This window comes from Pipistrellus hanaki (assembly GCF_964339955.1).
Source record: "Pipistrellus hanaki genome assembly, chromosome: 7".
In the NCBI taxonomy this organism is placed as follows: Eukaryota; Metazoa; Chordata; class Mammalia; order Chiroptera; family Vespertilionidae; genus Pipistrellus; species Pipistrellus hanaki.
The window spans coordinates 13,890,799-13,912,113 of NC_140509.1; the positions used below are offsets into that span (position 1 = coordinate 13,890,799).

At 37.5% G+C, this 21,315-nt stretch overlaps 1 protein-coding gene across 4 annotated transcripts in view; it reads right to left on the reverse strand.

Moving 5' to 3' along the window:
• SUPT3H (SPT3 homolog, SAGA and STAGA complex component) overlaps nt 1-21,315 on the reverse strand; it is a 390,182-nt gene that overhangs the window by 273,350 nt on the left and 95,517 nt on the right. The window contains exon 2 of one of the 4 annotated variants that reach the window (XM_084889816.1): nt 15,494-15,554. The exons of the other annotated variants lie outside the window; for them this stretch is intronic. The gene's annotated coding sequence lies outside the window, so the exon portion shown is untranslated. The remainder of the gene's footprint in view (nt 1-15,493; nt 15,555-21,315) is intronic. 4 annotated transcript variants of the gene reach the window in all.

The following is a 21,315-nucleotide window of genomic DNA, read 5'->3' on the forward strand; positions in this document are numbered from 1 at the left end:
AGAATTTGGGAATAACCATAATATAATGAATCAATGTGCCATCTATAATAACATTGACATATTTAAAACAGCATCCATCTTAAGCTGCAAAATAATTAATATTTTGAAAAAAATTAGCTCGATCCTAAGTTATTAATAGCTGACAGGAATGATTTTTGACTAAGCGCTATAACTTTTTAATTCTATACACACAGTCTGTGAGTTCTGACTTAAGCCATGCTACCTGAAATTATAACACTAGAAACACTAATGTCTTAGTTGTTGAAACAGTTACCTATTGTGTTTGAGTAGACACATTAACTTCAAATTATATCTGTTATTTTAAGCTCTGAATAACATGAAACTAAGTCATTTGATTGAGGGTATAGAAAATTGTAAGAGAATAGCTACAAACAGACCGATTATAACACTTTAGTTCCCCGTACTGTTACTTCCTTTACAAATATTTGTGTTATTTTATAACATTTTTAAATCTTAAGAAAGAAATCATTACACTTTCTATCAGTGTTTATAAAGGCTGTTGTCATCCTCAGGGATAGCGTCTCCTTAAATTAGTAATACAAACAATTTTATGTTTCAAAATTTATTAACCCAAGATAATAAGATACATTGATTTAAAAAATACTTTTAAAATGTTATGCTGCATTAAATTATGTATACAGTTAATGAATATCTCAAATATAGAGGTAAGTCTGTTTTTCCTTGCCAGAAAATAAATCAGCTTAATTTCAAATTACTTTATCACTCCATTACAAACTTAAATTATGTACAATTAATGTAACCTGAGACATACTCTGGTCACCTGAGGAATTACCAATTAAAGCAGAATCTTCACAACTCAGCAGCACCTTAAATAATTTGATGAGAAAAATTATTTTTTGCATATTTATCCTTAACCACATGAAAATCATTTCCTTGGCTTCTGACAGTGAAAAAATATCACTTGTTTTGGAGCAAAGTATACACCAAAAATACTTGGTAACTCAATAGACTATTTTTCCTACATTATGGTCAGGCAACAAACCCTACCAAATACTGAAGATTGACATTTGTAGGTAATTCAATAGTAGGATGATGAGTCTTCAGTACTTCACAGTAGCATAATTTTTCACATTACTTGAAACCACTGTTAAACCTATAACACATTTTCTGTTTTGCTATGGGTGTTTTTCTCTATCTTTCAGTCTAAAAGGAATATCTTTTATTTGCTTGCAGTACAAAAAGCATTTTTATTTCATCAATGTTTTCCTTTTTTGCAATGCTTGACTTTGAACTCTAGACTTTTCAAAGATCAGTTAAACATTGTTTCTTTAAGACCAGAACCTTACTTGTGTGTGTCTGCAGCTTGACTGACAAGAATTTTTCTGTTCTAGGGAAAGTTAGTTTGTATCTTAAATACCTTGTCTAGCTTCAATCCATATAGACATCTACAAGGGGAGGTACTCAGTAATGTTACATCTCCCGTCAACCAAACACTATAAGAATCATTTCTCTATGAGACAAAGGTAAAATGAAAAGCAAAATAATAGGAGGAAATAAAACGTGTGTGTGTGTGTGCGTGTGTGCGTGTGTGTGTGTAAATGCAAATTAGGCAGGGACGCAGAGTAATGGGTCAAGACCAGTCCGGAGGACGTTGTGTGCGAGGTGAGGCCCAGAGCCCAGAGACAGACAGAGATGGGGGCTGCCCAAGCCGGCGTGGCAGCTCGGGCAGCCCTGGAGCAGACATAGGCAGGGTGGCCAGGGGACACTGAGTCAGGCACGAGCCCCAGTACAGCCTGATGCCCATGGTGGCTGGCACTGCACAAGTCAGGCCCTGGTCCCAGACCCCTGTGCGGTGCCTCCTCGCAAGGCAGGAGGCGGGGCACCTCCTTGCTGGCCCTCTAGTTTATAATAAAAAACTAATTAGCAACAACACATCTCTATATTTCTTAACTATTTTTATTCAATTCAGCAAATATTTAATAAAACACCAGTATGTGAATATAGCTAGTGGCTTGTTTGATCAGATGCCAGGCGCCTCCATATGATAAGCATTTAGAAATTTGTTCTCCAATTGTATTGTTGCATGACGTATTGTCCATATAATTGCCATGTAATTTTATTGTCTATTTCTTAATGGGTACCAATATTGAATGACAGTAAAATTTTCCAATGTTAAATGAAAATAAGTATACATTAATACATTAATCAGAAATAAATGTATAATCAAAATGGCCAGTAAAACAGTTAAAGCACAAACCATTTTGACTCATTTTTTAATCAACAAACTTTCAAGATTTCAAAATCACATATTTGTATAAGTGCAGCTAGTATAGTAATCTCCCATATATTATATGCTAATTAACACTTACTACATGGAATGCACTACTGATAAGCAATTTATATTTTTGAACTAACTTAATGCTCAAAACTCCCTTCACTTTATAGATGATGAAAATAATGCTCAGAGGGGTTAAGAAACTTGCCAGAAGACACAGTTATTAAGTGGTAGACAGTTGGTTCCAAAGTCCATACTCTTGTAAGAATCAGAGTAAAATATGACTTTGTAAAATTTGAATAAAAAGTGTAACATTCACTGATATAGTGGCTGGATGAAATATGTATAAGATTATTATTCTTTAAGCCTTATATGAAATTATTGAACTTGTAACCAATGGTCATCCTATCTCTTATTAATCTTCTACTTTCAAAGGAACAAAATCAAGTTCATATTTACCTATTTTAAAGTTTGAATACTCTTGATTTGATTTAAACAGTTATTAAGCACATGCCTACTCTTCCTTATGGAAACAAGATGAGTTCAAAGAAAGCGAACTCAATAAAGCAAGTATAAAAATATCTTCTGATTATTAATAATCTATATTAATAAAATAATTAAATATATACTAAGCTATATTTTATATACTGAAATTTTAACATTTAAATTTAAGTATATAATAATATAATATTTATTTCTACTTTAATGTAAACAAAAAGATACCCTTTTAAACTGGATTAATTATCTCTTATTTGAAAAAACTGAATGTCATTCTAGAGTTTAATATAAGAATTGATAAATGCAAATACTCCTGTTAGGCAACTTTCCAACTTAAAATGCAAGAATTAATTTCTAATTGTGTGGCTTATTGTTCACTCAGGCTAGTTTCTTAGTTCCTTTTCAGTGAATAATGTTTCGTGCTTGGTCAAATTCAGGAAGTTACACCATGAATAGAATGTAATTATCTGTAATGAGAGTAAGTTATGCCATATTCTCATTTTGAAAAATAAATTAATATATCAACACACTCTATAACGTTTATATAAACATTAAAATACTAGCTAGCTGAGAGTGAAAAGAACATAATCAGGATAATTTCAGACCATGCATAATCATTCTTCACAGAATTTTTATTACACAGTATGGAATGGATTATAGTAAATGTATTTCACACATGCTATTTCTTATTCAAAGGGAAATAGAGAATAGGATATAGAAAAGTTCTAGCCAAATCTTTATTCAAATCCACCATTCATGGACGCCACTGTAATTGAAAGACATTTCCAAACAGATAGCTGTGGACCTCATTTTCCTTTAAAATAATATGCCTTTCACATCTGTTCCAACTAAAACATTCAAGTTCTTAAACTTTACCAAACTGCCTTATGCTTAGTTTTTAAAATATTGTAGTTTTATTTTGCTTTACTTTAACTTACAACTAGTTAAGCTCATAAAATATAGTTCAAATTTTCAAATTATGTTAACATGTTAAAAATAGTATAGTATGTATACTAATCAACATTTATATCAGTTATTTTCAAAGTTTCTGAAACTTTACTTTTTTAACTGATCTTCTTGCAACTTCCTAAAATGGGATAAATTCTATATTTTGTCATTTTAAGATTAATGTGAATTCATTTTTAATTTCATTTTGAATATATCTTACAAAATAGTCAAAGTTCTCAAACTCAGACATCAAAATGAATACTATTAAATGTTAAATATTTCACTTTTCTTTTGACCTACTTAATAATTACAAATTAACTATATACATGCACTACTAAAATATGATGCAATAATCTTTGAATTAATGGTGATACTTCTTGGAATGGCTACTAAGTTGCAACATTTCAGATAATTCTGGAATTAGCTAAAAGAAGTTTCAGATACGGGACATATTAAAGCAAAATAATTATAAAAGGATGAATAAATAGATGAAAAAGAGAAGAAAGGAAAACAGTAAACTCATGTGCTTCTTAATGAAATATATTTAAAAAGCAAAAATCTACAGTAATAAAAATTTAGGATTACTATTCATCTAACAATAAATTCAAAGGCATTTACAAAGTTGATGCAAACAATCTAATGCTTTTAACCAATGATCTTTTGTATAGTCAGATGTCCAGTTTAAAAAAAACTTCTGAATAATTTTATTCATGCCTTTCTTAGCATCTAGCTTTAAAAGATCCTGTATACTATCACCACTCCTCTCATCAAAATCCCCATTTTGAAATATCTTTGCTATTCAATTTAGATGATTTATTTAGAACAGGCACTTAATATTTCTCAACAACATAAATATAACATTTTTAATAATGTAAAATTCTACTGAATGTACTGAAGAATGAACTAATACAACCGAGGGGGTACTCATACTTTTTACTCTGATTTTCAGGTGCAAACATTCATAATATAGAAGGAAATGACAGCATAAATTAGGAACATCTGTAAATGTATGCACATGCATATAAAAATGGCCTGGGAATAACTGCAAAGCAGCACCAAATACAAAACAGGAAGGTACAGACTACACACAAATAGTGATAAACTATAAAATAAAGATAACATAATCAAGTCTGAGATTATTGATGGGAGTCTCCAAGGACAACGTTTTGTACCATAATCAGGAGGAAGGTCTGAATTTGCATTAAAATGCAGAAAGAAGCAGTCATTTTAAATGTGTACAGAGAACACGAAGGCATGGAGAGGATGGTGATGAAGAAAGGCAATGAAGGGACAGAAGAAACAGAAAATGTGAAGTTAAGGCAACATGAAAAACTAAAATATAAAAGGTATAGTCCATAACTTTAATAAATGGCATGAACATTTATACAATTGTTCACATCAAAACCTCAGGTGTCATTTGACACTTTCTCTCCTTTATACTTTGGAGCGAAATAATCATCAATTCCTGTTACACTACCTCCTAAACACATCTTGAATTACTTTCCTCTCTAGTTCCCCAGTAACATTATCCATTATTAAGACTAACCATCTTTCATCTGAACTACACCTGTGGTCTCCTAGGTGGATACCCTGTATTCCCTTGGCCCCATCTCCATCTCACCCTCCCTTGAAACCTACTCTTTACTAGGTTAATAGGTTTGAAATGTAAATGTGTTCCTTACTTCCTTACTAAAAAGCCTTTCAGAGGTTTACCAATCAGAAAAAAGGCCCAAAATCTTTCACATGACATATACTTGCCTGTGTTTCCTTTCACCTTGCCCTGGCCATGAAGGAACCTGTCCTCTCTCTCTCTCTTCAACACCAGGCAATCTCAATTGTAACTTTTCCAAGGAAGTCTTCCTTGAATTCTTCTCAACCCCCTCAGGCAAGGTTAGGCATTCTAACAAACTCAGATCAGTGAATATTTATCACAGCCCCTGATGGATTACACTTACAATTATTTGTTAATTTTTTAATTCTCTTTTAAATGCTGACTTTCTATATGGAGCTATAAATTCCATAGGTAAGGGACAATATCTTTTGTGTATCTGCCATTCCCCATAGTCCAGACAAGAGAGTAAAACAATAAATAATGGCTAAGCCAAGAAGACAAAAATGTTGCCACCTAGATAAATCACAGGATATAACAAACTCTCAGGTCACCAAATAGTCAATCTAGGAAAACACTTACAGATAATCTGCTTCATTGATTTCTGACTGTCCTCACCAGAGCCCTCAGATTCAAAGAAGTGCTTCAAAGATTAGAGGACCAGCCAGCAAGATGTTGGTGCCATCTACCACACACCTCTGCCTTGTGCCAAACAAATAAGCTTCATTTTTTACTATTAATTTTAATTAAATTCATTGGGGTGACAATGCTTAATAAGATTATATAGGCTTCAAGTGTACATTTCTATGTGATCTGTATACTGCATTGAGTGCCCACCACCGAATAGTCAGATCACCTCCGTCACCATATATTTGACCCCCTTTACTGTTTATTACCCCACTTCCTTTCCTCTGGTAACCACCATACTGTTGCCTGTGAATGAGTTTCAGTTTTATATCCCACATATGAATGAAATAATACAGTTCTTGATTTTTTTCTGACTGATTTGTTTTGCTTAGCATAATATTCTCAAGGTCCCAAAGTATCCTTCAAAAGATGATTGGATAAATAAGATGCGGTACATATATACAACGAAATATTACTCAGTCTAAGTAAAGATGAAATACTACCTTTGCAACAACACAGATGGACCCTGAGAATAACCTTCATTTTTTATGTACTTTTACATATTGGATCTTCACATAACATTTCATTTAGAGGGGGGAAAAAGTTTTAAAAACTCTATGCCCCGGAATTTTCAAATCCTGACTTGCAGTCCATCCATTCATATAAAATACTTTCCTCCAACTATCACTCATAACATAGGATAAAAACACCCTACTAACCCTGGCTAAAACACAAAATCATCTTAATTTCCAATTCCTTGATTCATCCCTTCTAATATCTTTCTATCTGCCTTTTCCCCATTTTCACTGCTTTCAGGAAAGAACATTCAGATCCTTTTTATTCCTAGAATTATTATACTAGCTTTTTTTCCCCATTGATTTGAGAAAAAGAGAGAGAGAGAGAGAGAGAGAGAGAGAGAGAGAGAGAGAGAGAGAGAGAGAACACATCAATTTGTTGTTCCACTTATTTATGCATTCATTGATTGATTTTTTTATGTGCCCTAACCAGAGTTTGAACCCACAGCCTTGGCCTGTAAGGATGATGCTCTTACCCAGTGGTTGGCAAACCGCGGCTCGAGAGCCACATGGGGCTCTTTGGCCCCTTGAGGGTTCTGACGCCACTTCTTCAAAATAGACATGCCCAGGCTGAAAACTGACTTCTGCACATGGGCCACGAAGTTTCAATCGCACTGTACGTGCGCACCCACACATGGTATTTTGTGAAAGAGCCACACTCAAGGAGCCAAAGAGCCGCATGTGGCTCGAGAGCCGCAGTTTGCTGACCACTGCTCTAACCAACTGAGCTACCTGACCATATCAGCTTTTTCACTTAGCTTACTTAACTCCAATCTTTCCTTCCTTAAAAAAAAAATCTATATTGAACTCATCTTTTTCAGATGGTACTTTCACTTTTCCCACATAAAAAACCTTGGTGAATTCCAGTTTAATAGCATAACCAAATTAAATACCCTCTCTGGCTTTTAATATCTTCTTCCACAATCTGCCCAAACCAAACCACCATTCAATCTACTAGAACTCCTTCTTTGATCTGTTTTCTCAAAAATACACCATATTCACTCAAGCAGGATGCTCTCCACAACTTTCCTCTCTGCCATCTACACCAGAGATCCCAGGCTGCACAGCCTGAGTTACTGAGGCACACCAGACATGGTAGAGTAGAACTTCATATCCCCAGTTTGACAAGTTTTAAACTATAAGAACAATCTTTATTTCCCCACATGGACTTGTGCCTATGCAAGCACAGAGTAGGAAGAAAGTTGAATTTAATCAAGGGAAAAAGAAGCAAAATAATTGAGGGAGAAAGGATAAGAGAAAACAAAGCTAAAGAGTTGAGGATATTTTTATTGTGATGATTAGAATAACAAACTTCAGACTCTTTCACATGAGCCAGTATGGTAGAAAATATTTATTGGGAAGCTCTGTCCTACAAATGAAGTCCAAATTCTATGAAGGTATTCCACATTTTGTCTCTGTTTACTGTACCAGTTTTATTTCTCCCTGCATTGTATATTCCAGCCTCATCAAACAAATTAGCCATGACCGGTTTGGCTTAGTGGATAGAGCATTGGCCTGTGGACTCAAGGGTCCCAGGTTCGATTCCGGTCAAGGGCATGTACAGTGGGAGGTGTGCAGGAGGCAGCTGATGGATGTTTCTCTCTCACCGATGTTTCTAACTTTCTCTCCCTCTCCCTTCCTCTTTATATTAAAAAAAATCAATAAAATATAATAAAAATTGAAAATAAAACAAATTAGAAATTCTCTCTCTTGTACCTTCAAGCCTTTATACACATTTCCCTCTGTTTAAAATACCCCGCTTCATTATCTACACAGCAAACATGGTAGACTTCTTTTGTCATCTAACATCACCATTTTTAATACATCTTCCCTATTTAATGAAGAGCCTTTTAAGGGAAGGATTGCATTTTATTTTCCAGAACATTAGAGGATTGCAATTAATAACAGATAAATAAAAATCAGAATGAAATTCCTGCTTCTTATATATTATTCCATGTAATCACAATATCAAAAAGCAGTAATGAAAAATATTAAGAGTGAAAAGGGAAATGTAAGTAAATATACAGAAAATGAAAACATATCTATTTATAATTTACTCAACTATACAAAGAATTATTACCTTGCAAGACTTTAAAATCCAAAGGGGAACAATAATTATCTTATTTTATTAGTGGAAAAAGTAACATTGAGGGAAGTTAGGTAATTCGGTAAGGTTATACATGTAAGTGAATAATATAACAACCTCATTCTCCAATTGAAATGCAATTAATTTTGAAACAAAAATGTAATCTAAACTCTCAAAAGTTGGGAAACTTAAAATATAATGCCATATAAACGTCTCAAAGAAGAAATCAAAATATATTAGAAAATATTTAGAATTGGGTGGTAATGAAGGCTGATATAGCAAATGTGATATTGTGACTTATAAAAAATAGATAGTTGATCTTAATCACAGTTCAAGGCTAATAGCTCCTAAAACTCATATAATTTCCTAAGTGATCACAGCAATAATGATGCATTTTGTTATGCTAATGAGAGGTGACTTTTTGGAAAATCCCTAGGTAATTAGGACTGGAGATGGATGCTAGGAAAATGTCCCATTTGCTTATCCTCCTCCACTCCACCCCTCACCCCTGATAGGGAAGAGGGCCTGAAAATTGAGTTCAATCCCCACTGACTAATGATTTCATTACCTATGTAGTGAAGCCTCCAAAACACACACACACACACACACACACACACAGACACACACACACACTGATATTGGTCTTGATGCCCTTGTAATAACCTGGTTTTTATTTAACAAGAAAGGAATAAAGGGAAGACTAGATAATATGAGCATGCCATTTATATAGACTGGCTAATTTAACACTCTTCAAATCTGTTTCCTACAGACCATTGGAAAACACAGATATTTACATTACGATTCATAACAGTAGCAAAATTACAGTTATGAAGTAGCAATAAAAATAATTTTATGGTTGGGGGTCACCACAATATGAGGAACTGTATTAAAGGGTTGCTGCATTAGAAAGGTTGAGAACCTTTCTAGAGGGTTTGGGTATCATTGTTCAATCACAGGACTCCTAAATATAAGCATTCTAGTGCTCAACTAAATCTAAAGCAAACTGCTAGATGAAGAATACAAAAAGCATTTGTACCAAAATGGGTTAATATCTGTAACATATAAAAAGCCATTTAAATGTAATAGAAAAGGTCAATGCCTCAAAAGAAGAATGACCAGTTTGTAACTCACAGAAGAACAAACACAAATGTCCAAAACCTTTGACAAAATGTTCAAGTTCACTCAGAGAAATGTAAATTAAATAAGCTATCATTCTACATTGTTAACCTGTTAACCGAGAGGGACGTATAAATACGTCAAACGTAAACAATATCGGGTACGGGCAGGACATATGAATACGTCCTTGAAATATATGTTGCGCACTGAAACCGGGGGGGTGGGGGGGGGGGCGTATACTAATACCTCCGAACAACAAAGGTATTAGTCATCCATACATGTCTCGACATGAATTTAAGACACGGAGGGAATCAGTATAATTTCGCTATTGAGAGTGTGGACATGTTCTGGGTGAGCAGTGATGGGTACGTACTTATACTTACCTACCTATTTTCGTATTATATATTATTTACTTATATTTTTTATATCTCCAACCTTTATATAAAAGAAAAACATATAAAATTGATCCAATTATCAATAATTTGTCAGAAAAGTTTAAAAGTTTTTATGTATGTAAACGAGAAATATGCGTAGATGAATCTCTTTTATTATGGAAAGGGAATTTATCTTGGAAACAATATATATCTACAAAAAGAGCTAGATTTGGAATGAAGTTGTTTATTTTGAGTTAAAGTCAATCTGGATACATACAAAATATAATTTTATACACAGTCAAGGACACAAATTATGGTTCAAACTACCTACAAGAAAAACAATCAACAAGAATTGTTTTGGAGTTAACACATGACTTACTGAATAAAGCGTATAGGATTTACTTAGATAATTTCTATACATCAATTCATTTGGCTGAACTCTTGTGTCAAAACAATACAGACATTGTTGGAACAATGAGGATAAACAGAGTCGGAATCCCCAGTGAAATAAAAACAAAAAAATTATAGAAAAATAAATATATAGTAAGAATCAAAGACAAACTTATGGTTTTAAAATGGAAGGATAAAAAAGACGTATTGATGCTCAGTTCTATTCATAATAACGAAAAGACAATGATTGAAAAGAGAGGAAGAAGGCAAGAAAAACCGAATGTTGTCCTGGATTATAACAAGAATATAGGCGGCGTAGATTTGGGAGATGGAGTTATGGTGGCCTACACAGCTGCCCGTAACAGGGTAAAAAAAAATTTATAAAAAAATTTTTCTACGATTAATTGATATGTGCTGCTTCAATGCATATATTACATACAAAAAACGATAAAGGTCATTTGGATCGATTACACTTTTTGATAGAGTGTGTAGAGAAATTGGTAGATAACAACATAGTGAAAACCCACCCAAAGACATCAACAAGCAGCTCTACATCTAAACCATATGTTACAGAAAGGCATTTTCCAGAACAAATGAAAAGTGATATAGGAAAAACTAAATCCAGGAAATGCCGAGTTTGCTACAAAAAAGGTGTTAGGAAAGAATCTACATACTGGTGTCCAGATTGTAAGGTAGCACTATGTATCAACAATTGTTTTACAATATATCACACAGAAGTTGAGTTTTCAACTTTTACATCTATATTTCAATTTTTTAAACTCAATATTTCTATTTTATTTGTGTGCTTTTGTTTATTGTTCTGTAATTGTTAACTTTTTAATATTTTTATTGTGTATAGAAATAAAAAATATATATTTTTTGTAATCTTTATAATTGTTTGTAAAATTTATAATTTTTTAATTTGATGTTTCCATTTTTTTGTTAGTATTCTTTTCTATTTATTTATAATTTTGTATTTTCCTTTGTGCTTTATATATAAACAAAAAATATACATTTCATTTATTTTAATTAAGTATAAATAAATAAAATATAATATAAAATTACGTCCACTGGGCATGACGTACTGACACATTCTAGTGAAAGAGTATAGGCCCGTTGTACGTTGCGTAATTAAAAAGGGAATTCCCCGGTTAACAGGTTAATGATAAAAGAGCTAAATACTAGTACTAGTGAAGCTGTTGGAGAATATTCAAAGCCACTGTTGCAATGAGTGTAAGTCAGTACACTCATAACAATTTGGTGATATTAATCATAACATTAAATGATCAGTCCTACTAAAACAGTGGTTTCACTCTAAGTAGATATCCTATAATAAAAAATTGAACTTATTATTAGGAATAAAGATGTTCATTAAGTGTTGGCTAAACATTTAAAAGCTGGGAACATTCTGGTGTGGCCAGGCCTGGAGCAGCGGCTGCCAGGCTAGGAGCGGCCAGGCCCGGAGCAGCCGGGTCTGGTGCGGCCAGGCCCGGAGCAGCGGCTGCCAGGCTGGGAGCGGCCAGGCCCGGAGCAGCAGCTGCCAGGCTGGGAGCAGCCAGGTCCGGAGCAGCCGGGTCTGGTGTGGCCAGGCCCGGAGCAGCGGCTGCCAGGCTGGGAACGGCCAGGCCCGGAGCAGCCGGGTCTGGTGCGGCCAGGCCCGGAGCAGCGGCTGCCAGGCTGGGAGCGGCCAGGCCCGGAGCAGCAGCTGCCAGGCTGGGAGCGGCCAGGCCCGGAGCAGCCGGGTCTGGTGCGGCCAGGCCAGGAGCAGCGGCTGCCAGGCTTGGAGCGGCCAGGCCCGGAGCAGCCGGGTCTGGTGCGGCCAGGCCAGGAGCAGTGGCTGCCAGGCTGGGAGCGGCCAGGCCCGGAGCAGCCGGGTCTGGTGCGGCCAGGCCCGGAGCAGCGGCTGCCAGGCTGGGAGCGGCCAGGCCTGGAGCAGCCGGGTCTGGTGCGGCCAGGCCCGGAGCAGTGGCTGCCAGGCTGGGAGTGGCCAGGCCTGGAGAAGCGGCTGCCAGGCTGGGAGCGGCCAGGCCCGGAGCAGCCGGGTCTGGTGCGGCCAGGCCCGGAGCAGCGGCTGCCAGGCTGGGAGCGGCCAGGCCCGGAGCAGCCGGGTCTGGTGCGGCCAGGCCCGGAGCAGCGGCTGCCAGGCTGGGAGCGGCCAGGCCCGGAGCAGCAGCTGCCAGGCTGGGAGCGGCCAGGCCCGGAGCAGCCGGGTCTGGTGCGGCCAGGCCAGGAGCAGCGGCTGCCAGGCTTGGAGCGGCCAGGCCCGGAGCAGCCGGGTCTGGTGCGGCCAGGCCAGGAGCAGTGGCTGCCAGGCTGGGAGCGGCCAGGCCCGGAGCAGCGGCTGCCAGGCTGGGAGCGGCCAGGCCTGGAGCAGCCGGGTCTGGTGCGGCCAGGCCCGGAGCAGTGGCTGCCAGGCTGGGAGTGGCCAGGCCTGGAGAAGCGGCTGCCAGGCTGGGAGCGGCCAGGCCCGGAGCAGCCGGGTCTGGTGCGGCCAGGCCCGGAGCAGCGGCTGCCAGGCTGGGAGCGGCCAGGCCCGGAGCAGCCGGGTCTGGTGCGGCCAGGCCCGGAGCAGCGACTGCCAGGCTGGGAGCGGCCAGGCCCGGAGCAGCCGGGTCTTGTACGGCCAGGCCCGGAGCAACAGCTGCCAGGCTGGGAGCGGCCAGGCCCGGAGCAGCGGCTGCCAGGCTGGGAGCGGCCAGGCCCGGAGCAGCCGGGTCTGGTGCGGCCAGGCCCGGAGCAGCGGCTGCCAGGCTGGGAGCGGCCAGGCCCGGAGCGGCCCGGAGCGGCCGGGACCGGAGCAACCGGTCCCAGAGCAGCCGGGTCGGGTGCGGCCAGGCCTGTAGCAGCAACAGCCAAGTCCAGAGCAACTAGGTCGGGAGCGGCAGTGACCAGACCCGGAGCAGCTGGTTGTGGAACGAACCAGAGCAACAGAGGCCAGGCCCGGAGCAGCCAGGCCCGAAACAGCTCGCTCCTCGCCTGTACCTGCCCACGGCTGCCTCTCAGACATGGCTGGAAACTTTTGCGGGAACTTGAGGGTCTGCTGAATCAAGTGATGAAGGCTTAGATCTGGATGTGTTGAGTTAGTATAGCGCTGGGGTGTTGATCTGTAAGTGCCTTGGGTGGGGCCTGGATGAGGCTGGTTGACCTATTTGGAAATGTCTTTTGTGTGAAGTGTATCATTGGGCATGTGGAGGTATTATTGATATGAGATAATGCTAAGTAACAGATTTACTATCTGAAAAGGGATTTACTATCGGGGAAAGGGAGGGAGGAAGAGACTGAACATAAACTGTGCACCTATGGATGAGGACAATGGGGGATGGGGAGGGGGCGGAGGGTGGGGTGGGAACCTGGTGGAGGGGGGAAGAAATGAGGAACCTTTGTAATAATATGAACAATAAAGATTGATTTGAAAATAAATAAATAAATAAAATAAATAAAAAAAAAAAAAATAAAAAAAATAAAAGCTGGGAACATTATAAATGTTTATTAACAGAAACTACCAGAATAAATAATAGGACCATGCAGATATAAAAATAACAAAGGAAACTGTAAGTACTGACATAGAAAGATGTCCATAACACAGCACAAAGTTTACAAAAATTTTGTCTTTGGTTGCAAATAAAAATAGTTTGATTCATCTTTCTGATTATAAAGATAATTTCTGAAACACATCAAGTATGTGTGTAATGTAGAAAAGAAAAAAAAAAAATCATCCTGAATCCTTTTAGCAAAAAAAAATCTTCCTGCATCACTAGAAAGATTTTTAGGCTCAGTCAAACATTACTCCAAATTCACAATTAAAGCAATAGTCTTTAGTACAAACTTTCTATCATTTTAACCTAGAGATTTCTTAAATTTTTATGCTATACCATGGAGAACACTGAAGTTGGCACTAAAGAGGATTTATTTATAAGTTTCTAACTCATTTAAATTTACATAAATTTACACTCAAAGGTGACAACCAAGTCAATAATGTAAACAATCTTATCAAGTTAATAACATCCAAAAGACTTGAGATTTGTGGGGGGGAAAGTCTATAGACTGAAAGCAATTAACTCTAGGAAGTAATTTTAAACAATAAAATAATGTACAAATAAGCAAGCATAGCTCACAGCTTATAGTATCAAAAGATTCAGTGACCACCCAAGTACATAACAGCTCAGGAGGAAGAAATGGGTTTTCTACAACACCTTATGAAAAACATTTAAATATCTGACCACACACATTCCAAATCCATGCAGTTATAGAGGAGTGAAAAAACAGGAAAAATGATATAAAAATGAAGAAAAAGTAAAAATTATGCCAAAAAAAAGTGTTTTGATTGCCACATTGAAAAAAAACTAACTATAGTAAAAGCTAATGAAAGGAAATCAGCATTATAAGAAAGAAATACAGAAACTTTTGTCTAATGATTAATTTATTCTATTAACTTGCTCTATTAAAGACTAGATGTTATTCCATTGCAGATGTTTGTGAATATGCAGAAAGAAAAAAATACATTCATGAGAGCTTTAAAGATAGTCAATAGTATCTGTTTATAAAACTGCTTGAACCAGTAGAGTAAGCAGCTAGGAAAATTCCTTGGCAAGTGGAATGGAGAAACTGAGATAGATGGCTGACTCAAACTGGCCCAATCCAGTGTTTTGACTCACCTGCCTCCTTCTCCCTTGCAGGATGATTCCCTTAATCATTAATCCCTCGGGACAGTGAGGTTTCCATTAGCACAGGGGGGTGAAGGCATGAGTGGGGGGGGTTGAGGGGGGAAATGGGGGATAAGCACACATAATCAAATAATCTTAGAAACAAAGCCTCCAGTCTGTGGACCACAGAGTTTTGGACAAAGTATAGATAACCTCTAGGCCTCGGTTGTATTTCAGCTCCAGGCACAGAAACACAGCAAAGCCAGATGAAGCCATGCAATGGCTGGCATCAGGACCAGACACAATGACTGATGACCCCATACCCTAGTGCCAACCAATCAGTAATGACCAGGACCCTGAAAGGACACACCTGGAAAGCTGATGAATATTCTATTGAGATCCTCCTCTGAAAGTTCCCCTAAAATTCCTGCCTTAAAAAAACAGATAAAAACCCTTTAGACAAAAGACCCACCATTCTGGTTCTTTCTTTTTTTTCCCTCTCCCTCTCGCACCTATGCCTTCCTCCCACTCCTTTGCTAAGACTTGTATCTTTGTTTTCTTTCTCCAATGACCTTTCTTTTGCCTCAGTAACTTGCTTCCTGAGTCCATGCAGCACACCAGCCTCACTTCTGTCTCTGTGGCTTTCTAAAGGGCCAAGGCAGCCACACCGAGGCTCACTCCTGTGGCTATGCATTGCCTCTTCTACGTTAAGCCCTTCTCTTGTTTCACTGTCCCCAGCTTTAATAAATGTACTCTCAAAATCACCTGGATTCACATTGGGAGAACTTTCCGGGACTATGTCAAGAACCAAAGCCCTATTGCCTATAACACTTTCACATAAACAATTTATATAATCCTAACTTACTTCAAAATTCATATGTAACTATATACAAAATTAACAGCCATCACCTTTATAGGTATATTGTCTAAGTAAGAGCTCCAATTAATCTAAGAAACCCCAAAACCTTTATTAAAAATCAACACTAGTAGTATTTTACATGAAAAATATTTCTATCTTTCATTTATAATGTAAATTGGTGGGCAACATTATCCTATATAATAAGAGGCTAATATGCAAATAGACCAAACAAAGGAACCAAACTGAACAACCGGTCATTATGACATGTGCTGACCAACAGAGAGCACGTGGGGAACATGACAGGCATTAGCTGCAGTGGGATGGTGAGTAGGTGAGTGGGGGTGCCCCACTAACACCAGCAGCTGGTGCTAGAGCCGCCACTCACACCTGCTGCTGGAGCCTGGTGCCAGTCCCAATTGCTTCGGCACTGTCAGCGGGTGGGAGCAACGGTTTAGCATCATAAAAATATGTTCTTGCTTTAATTATATTTAAAAGGCAATGCAATGAGTAGAGATTACAAAGATGTCTTTATAACCAAATTTCTAAAATTAAAATAGTTACAAAAATTATTTGTATTATATATCCTAAGGAAAAAATCTAGTCTCAGAAATTCACCACTTATAATATTCATTAATTTAATGAATTTCTTAACCCTATGAAGTATGCATGCTTATCCCTTCACAACAGTGTTTAACTTATTTAACATAATTCTACATCTCAGCCTTGAAAATACACAAATGATAAGATACTTCTCATAAAACATAAAATTCATCCAACTTCAATGATTAGCTTTTGCTGCTAGTTGTACAAGCTTCCCAAGTAAATGAGTATTTATACTTGGGTTTCATTTTCCATTTTATGTTTCAGATGCAAAATTTATTAGGTAAAAAAAAAAGATGGACCAACACGTGTTGCATTTCCAGAGATATAGGATACCCAGAGCTACCTGGCAGCTTTGTGCTATGAATAGCAAGAAACAAAGGCAGGAAATAAAGGTAAAAACTTGAGTGTGGCTACTTCACTAAGCAGTGACAGTAATAGCTTAATTTAACTTTTTGTCTACCAAGACAAATTAAAAAAACAAACTGAGGCTATAAAGCACTTTAGAGTAACACAGATAATGTTTTCAAATGGGATGGTGGGAAGTTGGTGAGAATGATAAATATAATCCAAAAAAGTAAAAATAACTAATTTTTATATCTCACTTTTCTCAAAATAAGGACAGAAAAGAAAAACTAAAGCACAACTTCATATTTACACTCAAAGTACATACTAAATCTTTGACAATTTGAAAATAGAGAATTTGAAAACACACAGTAATAGAATAGCCATGGCAATAGTACATATGAAGGAGTAACCTCTATGGCTAAGTCATCCTCCAGCTGGTCTCAAGTGTCAGTTTAAGCCAGGAAGGATCAGATAGTCAGTTAAATATTCTGCGTGTTTTTTGTTTTGTTTTGTTTTGTTTTGTTTTGTTTTGAAGGTATTGTTGGACGAGATTAACTTGCAAATCATCGAAATGAAAAAAGCAGTGTCCTCCACAATGTGGGTGAAGCCCGACATGGAACAAAAGGCTGCCTGCCCAGCAAATAGAGAATTCTTACTGGAACACAGGCTCTTCCCGTCTGAGAGCCTCCAAACTGAAACATCACCTATCCTGATTCTACAGCAGCTTCTAGCCTTACTTGCCAACCTCCATAATCATATGAGCCCATTTCTTTATAATAAATCTCAATCTCTCTCTCTCTCTCTCTCTCTCTCTCTCTCTCTCTCTCTCTCTCTCTCTCATACACACACACATCTTTAATGGTTCCATTTTACTTGCAAACCCTTTCTAAACATCTTCCAATACTAAATTCGTTGTGATTAAATTACACCAAGATTATTGAGTTTATGACATTATAAAGAATAATCCTGCATAAAAATATTTTATTTGAACAAATTAACAAACACTTTAAAATTTCCAAAAAGAATAATAACATTTTTAAATCACATGTAAAATAAAAATTATGGCCTCCTGTTTTATAAAAGTTATGAATTTAAAGAGAGAAAGTTACTTATTACTGGTTTCTGTTATTTATCATTTTATTTTTTACTTATTTTTATTATTTTACTTACTATTATTGCAATAATCATATTCACTGAAGTTACTTTTTCCTAATGAACTCCTTGGGACAGTGTGTGTCCCAGCAGGATAAAAGCCTTTAAACTTATTATTTCCCCTAGGAGAACTATAAATCAGCTTACATTGAAAAAACAGGTTTCTGAGTGAGCTGGATTTTTCATTCTGAGAGGTGATACTGTCTACTTAGCATGTAATACATGGAATGAGATATAAATATGAGCTATGAATTCTGCTATACTGGAACACCATAACAAAAATAACAATATTTGACATGTACTGAGTATCACTATGTTCCAAACATAGATGGCACTCTAAATACTTTACATGTGTTAGGCCATTGCATCTTTCCAAACAGCCTCTTTTGTTGATATATTCTCAGCCACATTTTGAATATGAAAAACTGAATCCCAAACACCTCAAGTATTCCAAGAACGCACGAACTGGTAAGTGGTCAACCCTCCAACCATGTCCAGAGTGACTCTAAACCCGAATTCTTTGCCACCGCACTATCCAACAGCTACTCTAAAGGGGAATGGTTTACCTTCCAGCAGTAAACCTTTCAGAACAGTTTGACTGAATCTATAAATTACACTCAAAATAGCTGCTATGGTACTGAATAAAATTATATGCACACAATCTCAAATTTTTATTGTTGAAAAAATATGGTTGAGCAGTGCTTGAAAGATATTCACTACATATGTGCCAAATTCTAAATCAACTATGATGTTCTAATAACCATAAAAAGTCTAAACATTTTTTATTTTCTTCATTTACCTAATATAATCACTATTCCTGCCATGTAACAACTTACCATTATTAAACATGAAGACTTTGAAAGTATAAAAATATTTAACTAGATATCAATTACTACCTTTATATCAATTTATAATTTTCTTTATTTAAATAATAAAATTTCCAAGGAGATCTCTGCTGATTAGAGACTCCTCTAGGGTATAACGGATTTGTATAAAACTGTATAGTCTCATGTTCTTAAAACTAGTAGAAATAGTTCAATGTGATTCAATAGTTCAATATGTAATAAAATATAACCACAAAAATAAACCTGACATTTTGCCAAATTCTGTCCAAATCTCCCAAATGTGAGATTCCCTCCCTTGGAAATTATTTTTAGATTTAAGAAAAAGAACACAGATATTATCTTAGATCATAAAGCAAGAAGGAAAAGAAATTAAAATTAATCCTAAGAAAAAAACCCATTCCAGAGATCAACAAAGGCTTTATATAAAATTATAAATAAATGTTTTAATTGCTGTTAAAGGGGGAAATTAAGTTCAAACAGATGTTTCAGAACCAATATAAAAATTTTAATGATGCTACATTTTAAACTAATTAGTTAAAAATTAAAGACCCCCTCCATATAGTTATAGTTATATCTTAAAAGCTTACAATATTGGTAAATAACCAACTACATTCTCTTTATAAATGTCTTTCTTTTCATTCAAAGTATCAAAATCCAAAATACATTGTCTTCGGAATTGTGGAAGGCTCAAGTAGTATTACTGAGAAGCAAGTTTGCAGATACTTACCCAAATAGTATTAGGGAAAAGGAGTAACTTCTTATAAACAGTAGTTTATTTTTAATGTTTGAGGAACCACCACATAGTTTTCCAGACCAACTGCATTATTTTACATTTGTATCAGCAATGCATAAGCATTCCAATTTTTCCACATCTCACCAAAGCTTGCTATTTTATGTGATTTTTATTTTTTACTAGAGGCCTGGTGCATGAAATTCGTGCATGGGGGCAAGGGGTGCGTGTTCCTCAGCCCAGCCTGTACCCTCTCCAATCTGGGACTCCTCGAGGTATGTCTGACATCCCTGACACAATCCAGGACTGCTGGCTCCCAACCACTCACCTGCCTGCCTGATCAACCCCTAACTGCTCTGCCAGCCTGATTGATGCCTAACTGCTTCCCTGCCAGCCTGTTTGTCCCTAACTGCCCTCCCCTACAGGCCTGGTCTCCCCCACCACCCACCAACTGCCCTCCCTTGCAGGCCTGCCCCCTCCCAACTGCCCTCCCCTGCAGGTCTGATCCCCCCCAACTGCTCTCTCCTGCAGGCCAGGTTGCTCAAAATTTCCCTCCCATGCAGGCCTGGTCACCCCCAACTGCTTTACCCTGCAGGCCTGATCGCCCACAACTGCCCTCCCCTGCTGGCCATTTTGTGGCAGTCATCTTGTATGGAGTGATGGTCAATTTGCATATTACATTATTGTATAGGATTATTATATAGAATAATAGACCTTTTAATGGATATGAAGTGGTAACTTGTTGTGGTTTTGATTTGTTTTTCTCTGAAAATTAGAGATGTTGAGCATCTTTTCATATTCTTAATGGCCTCCTATATATGTTCTTGGGAGAAATGTTATATCAAATCCTTCATCCATTTATAATTGAGTTCTTTGTTGTTCAGTTGTAGAAACTCTTGAAATATTCTGGATATTAGCTCCTTATCATACATATGACTTGCAAATATTTTCACTCTCATGATAATGGTCCTTGGATGATCAAAAGTTTTCAATTTATTTTTTGTTAATCGTCACCCAAGGATTTTTCTCCCCATTGGTTTTTTCAGAGAGTGGAAGGAAGGGTGAGAGAAGGAAAGAAATGAAAAGAAAAAGAGGGGGAGATAGAGAGAGAGAGAAACACCAATGTAAGAGAGATATATCTACTGATTGCTTCCTGCACAACAGATCTTCCAGTGTAGACACAGCTTGTCATCACAGCCAATTGGCCTGGAGGTCAATTCCTCACAGTGATACCAACAGCAATCAAGAACTAATTACAACAAGACAGTTCAAACAACCCACAAAAGGGTGCACCAAGAGTGTCCACCTCAGGTGATTGGGGAGGCTGAGCCACTGGGCCCTATAGGACACCTACTACACAAGGCCACTCTATCAACTCAAGGAGACTTAGCAGCTACCCAGTACATAGAAACAAATACAGGGAAGCAGCCAAAATGTGGAAACAAAGAAACAAGTTACAAATGAAAGAAATGGATGAAAGCAAAATAATGGATATAGAGTTTAAAACCACAGTTATAAGGTTACTCAAGAACCTTCTAGAAACCTGAGAAATTTAGTGAGACCCTCAAGGATCTTAAAAAGGAACAATCAGAAATTAAACATACTCTGACTGAGATACAGAATAATATACACAGATTCAACAGCAGACTAGAGGATCC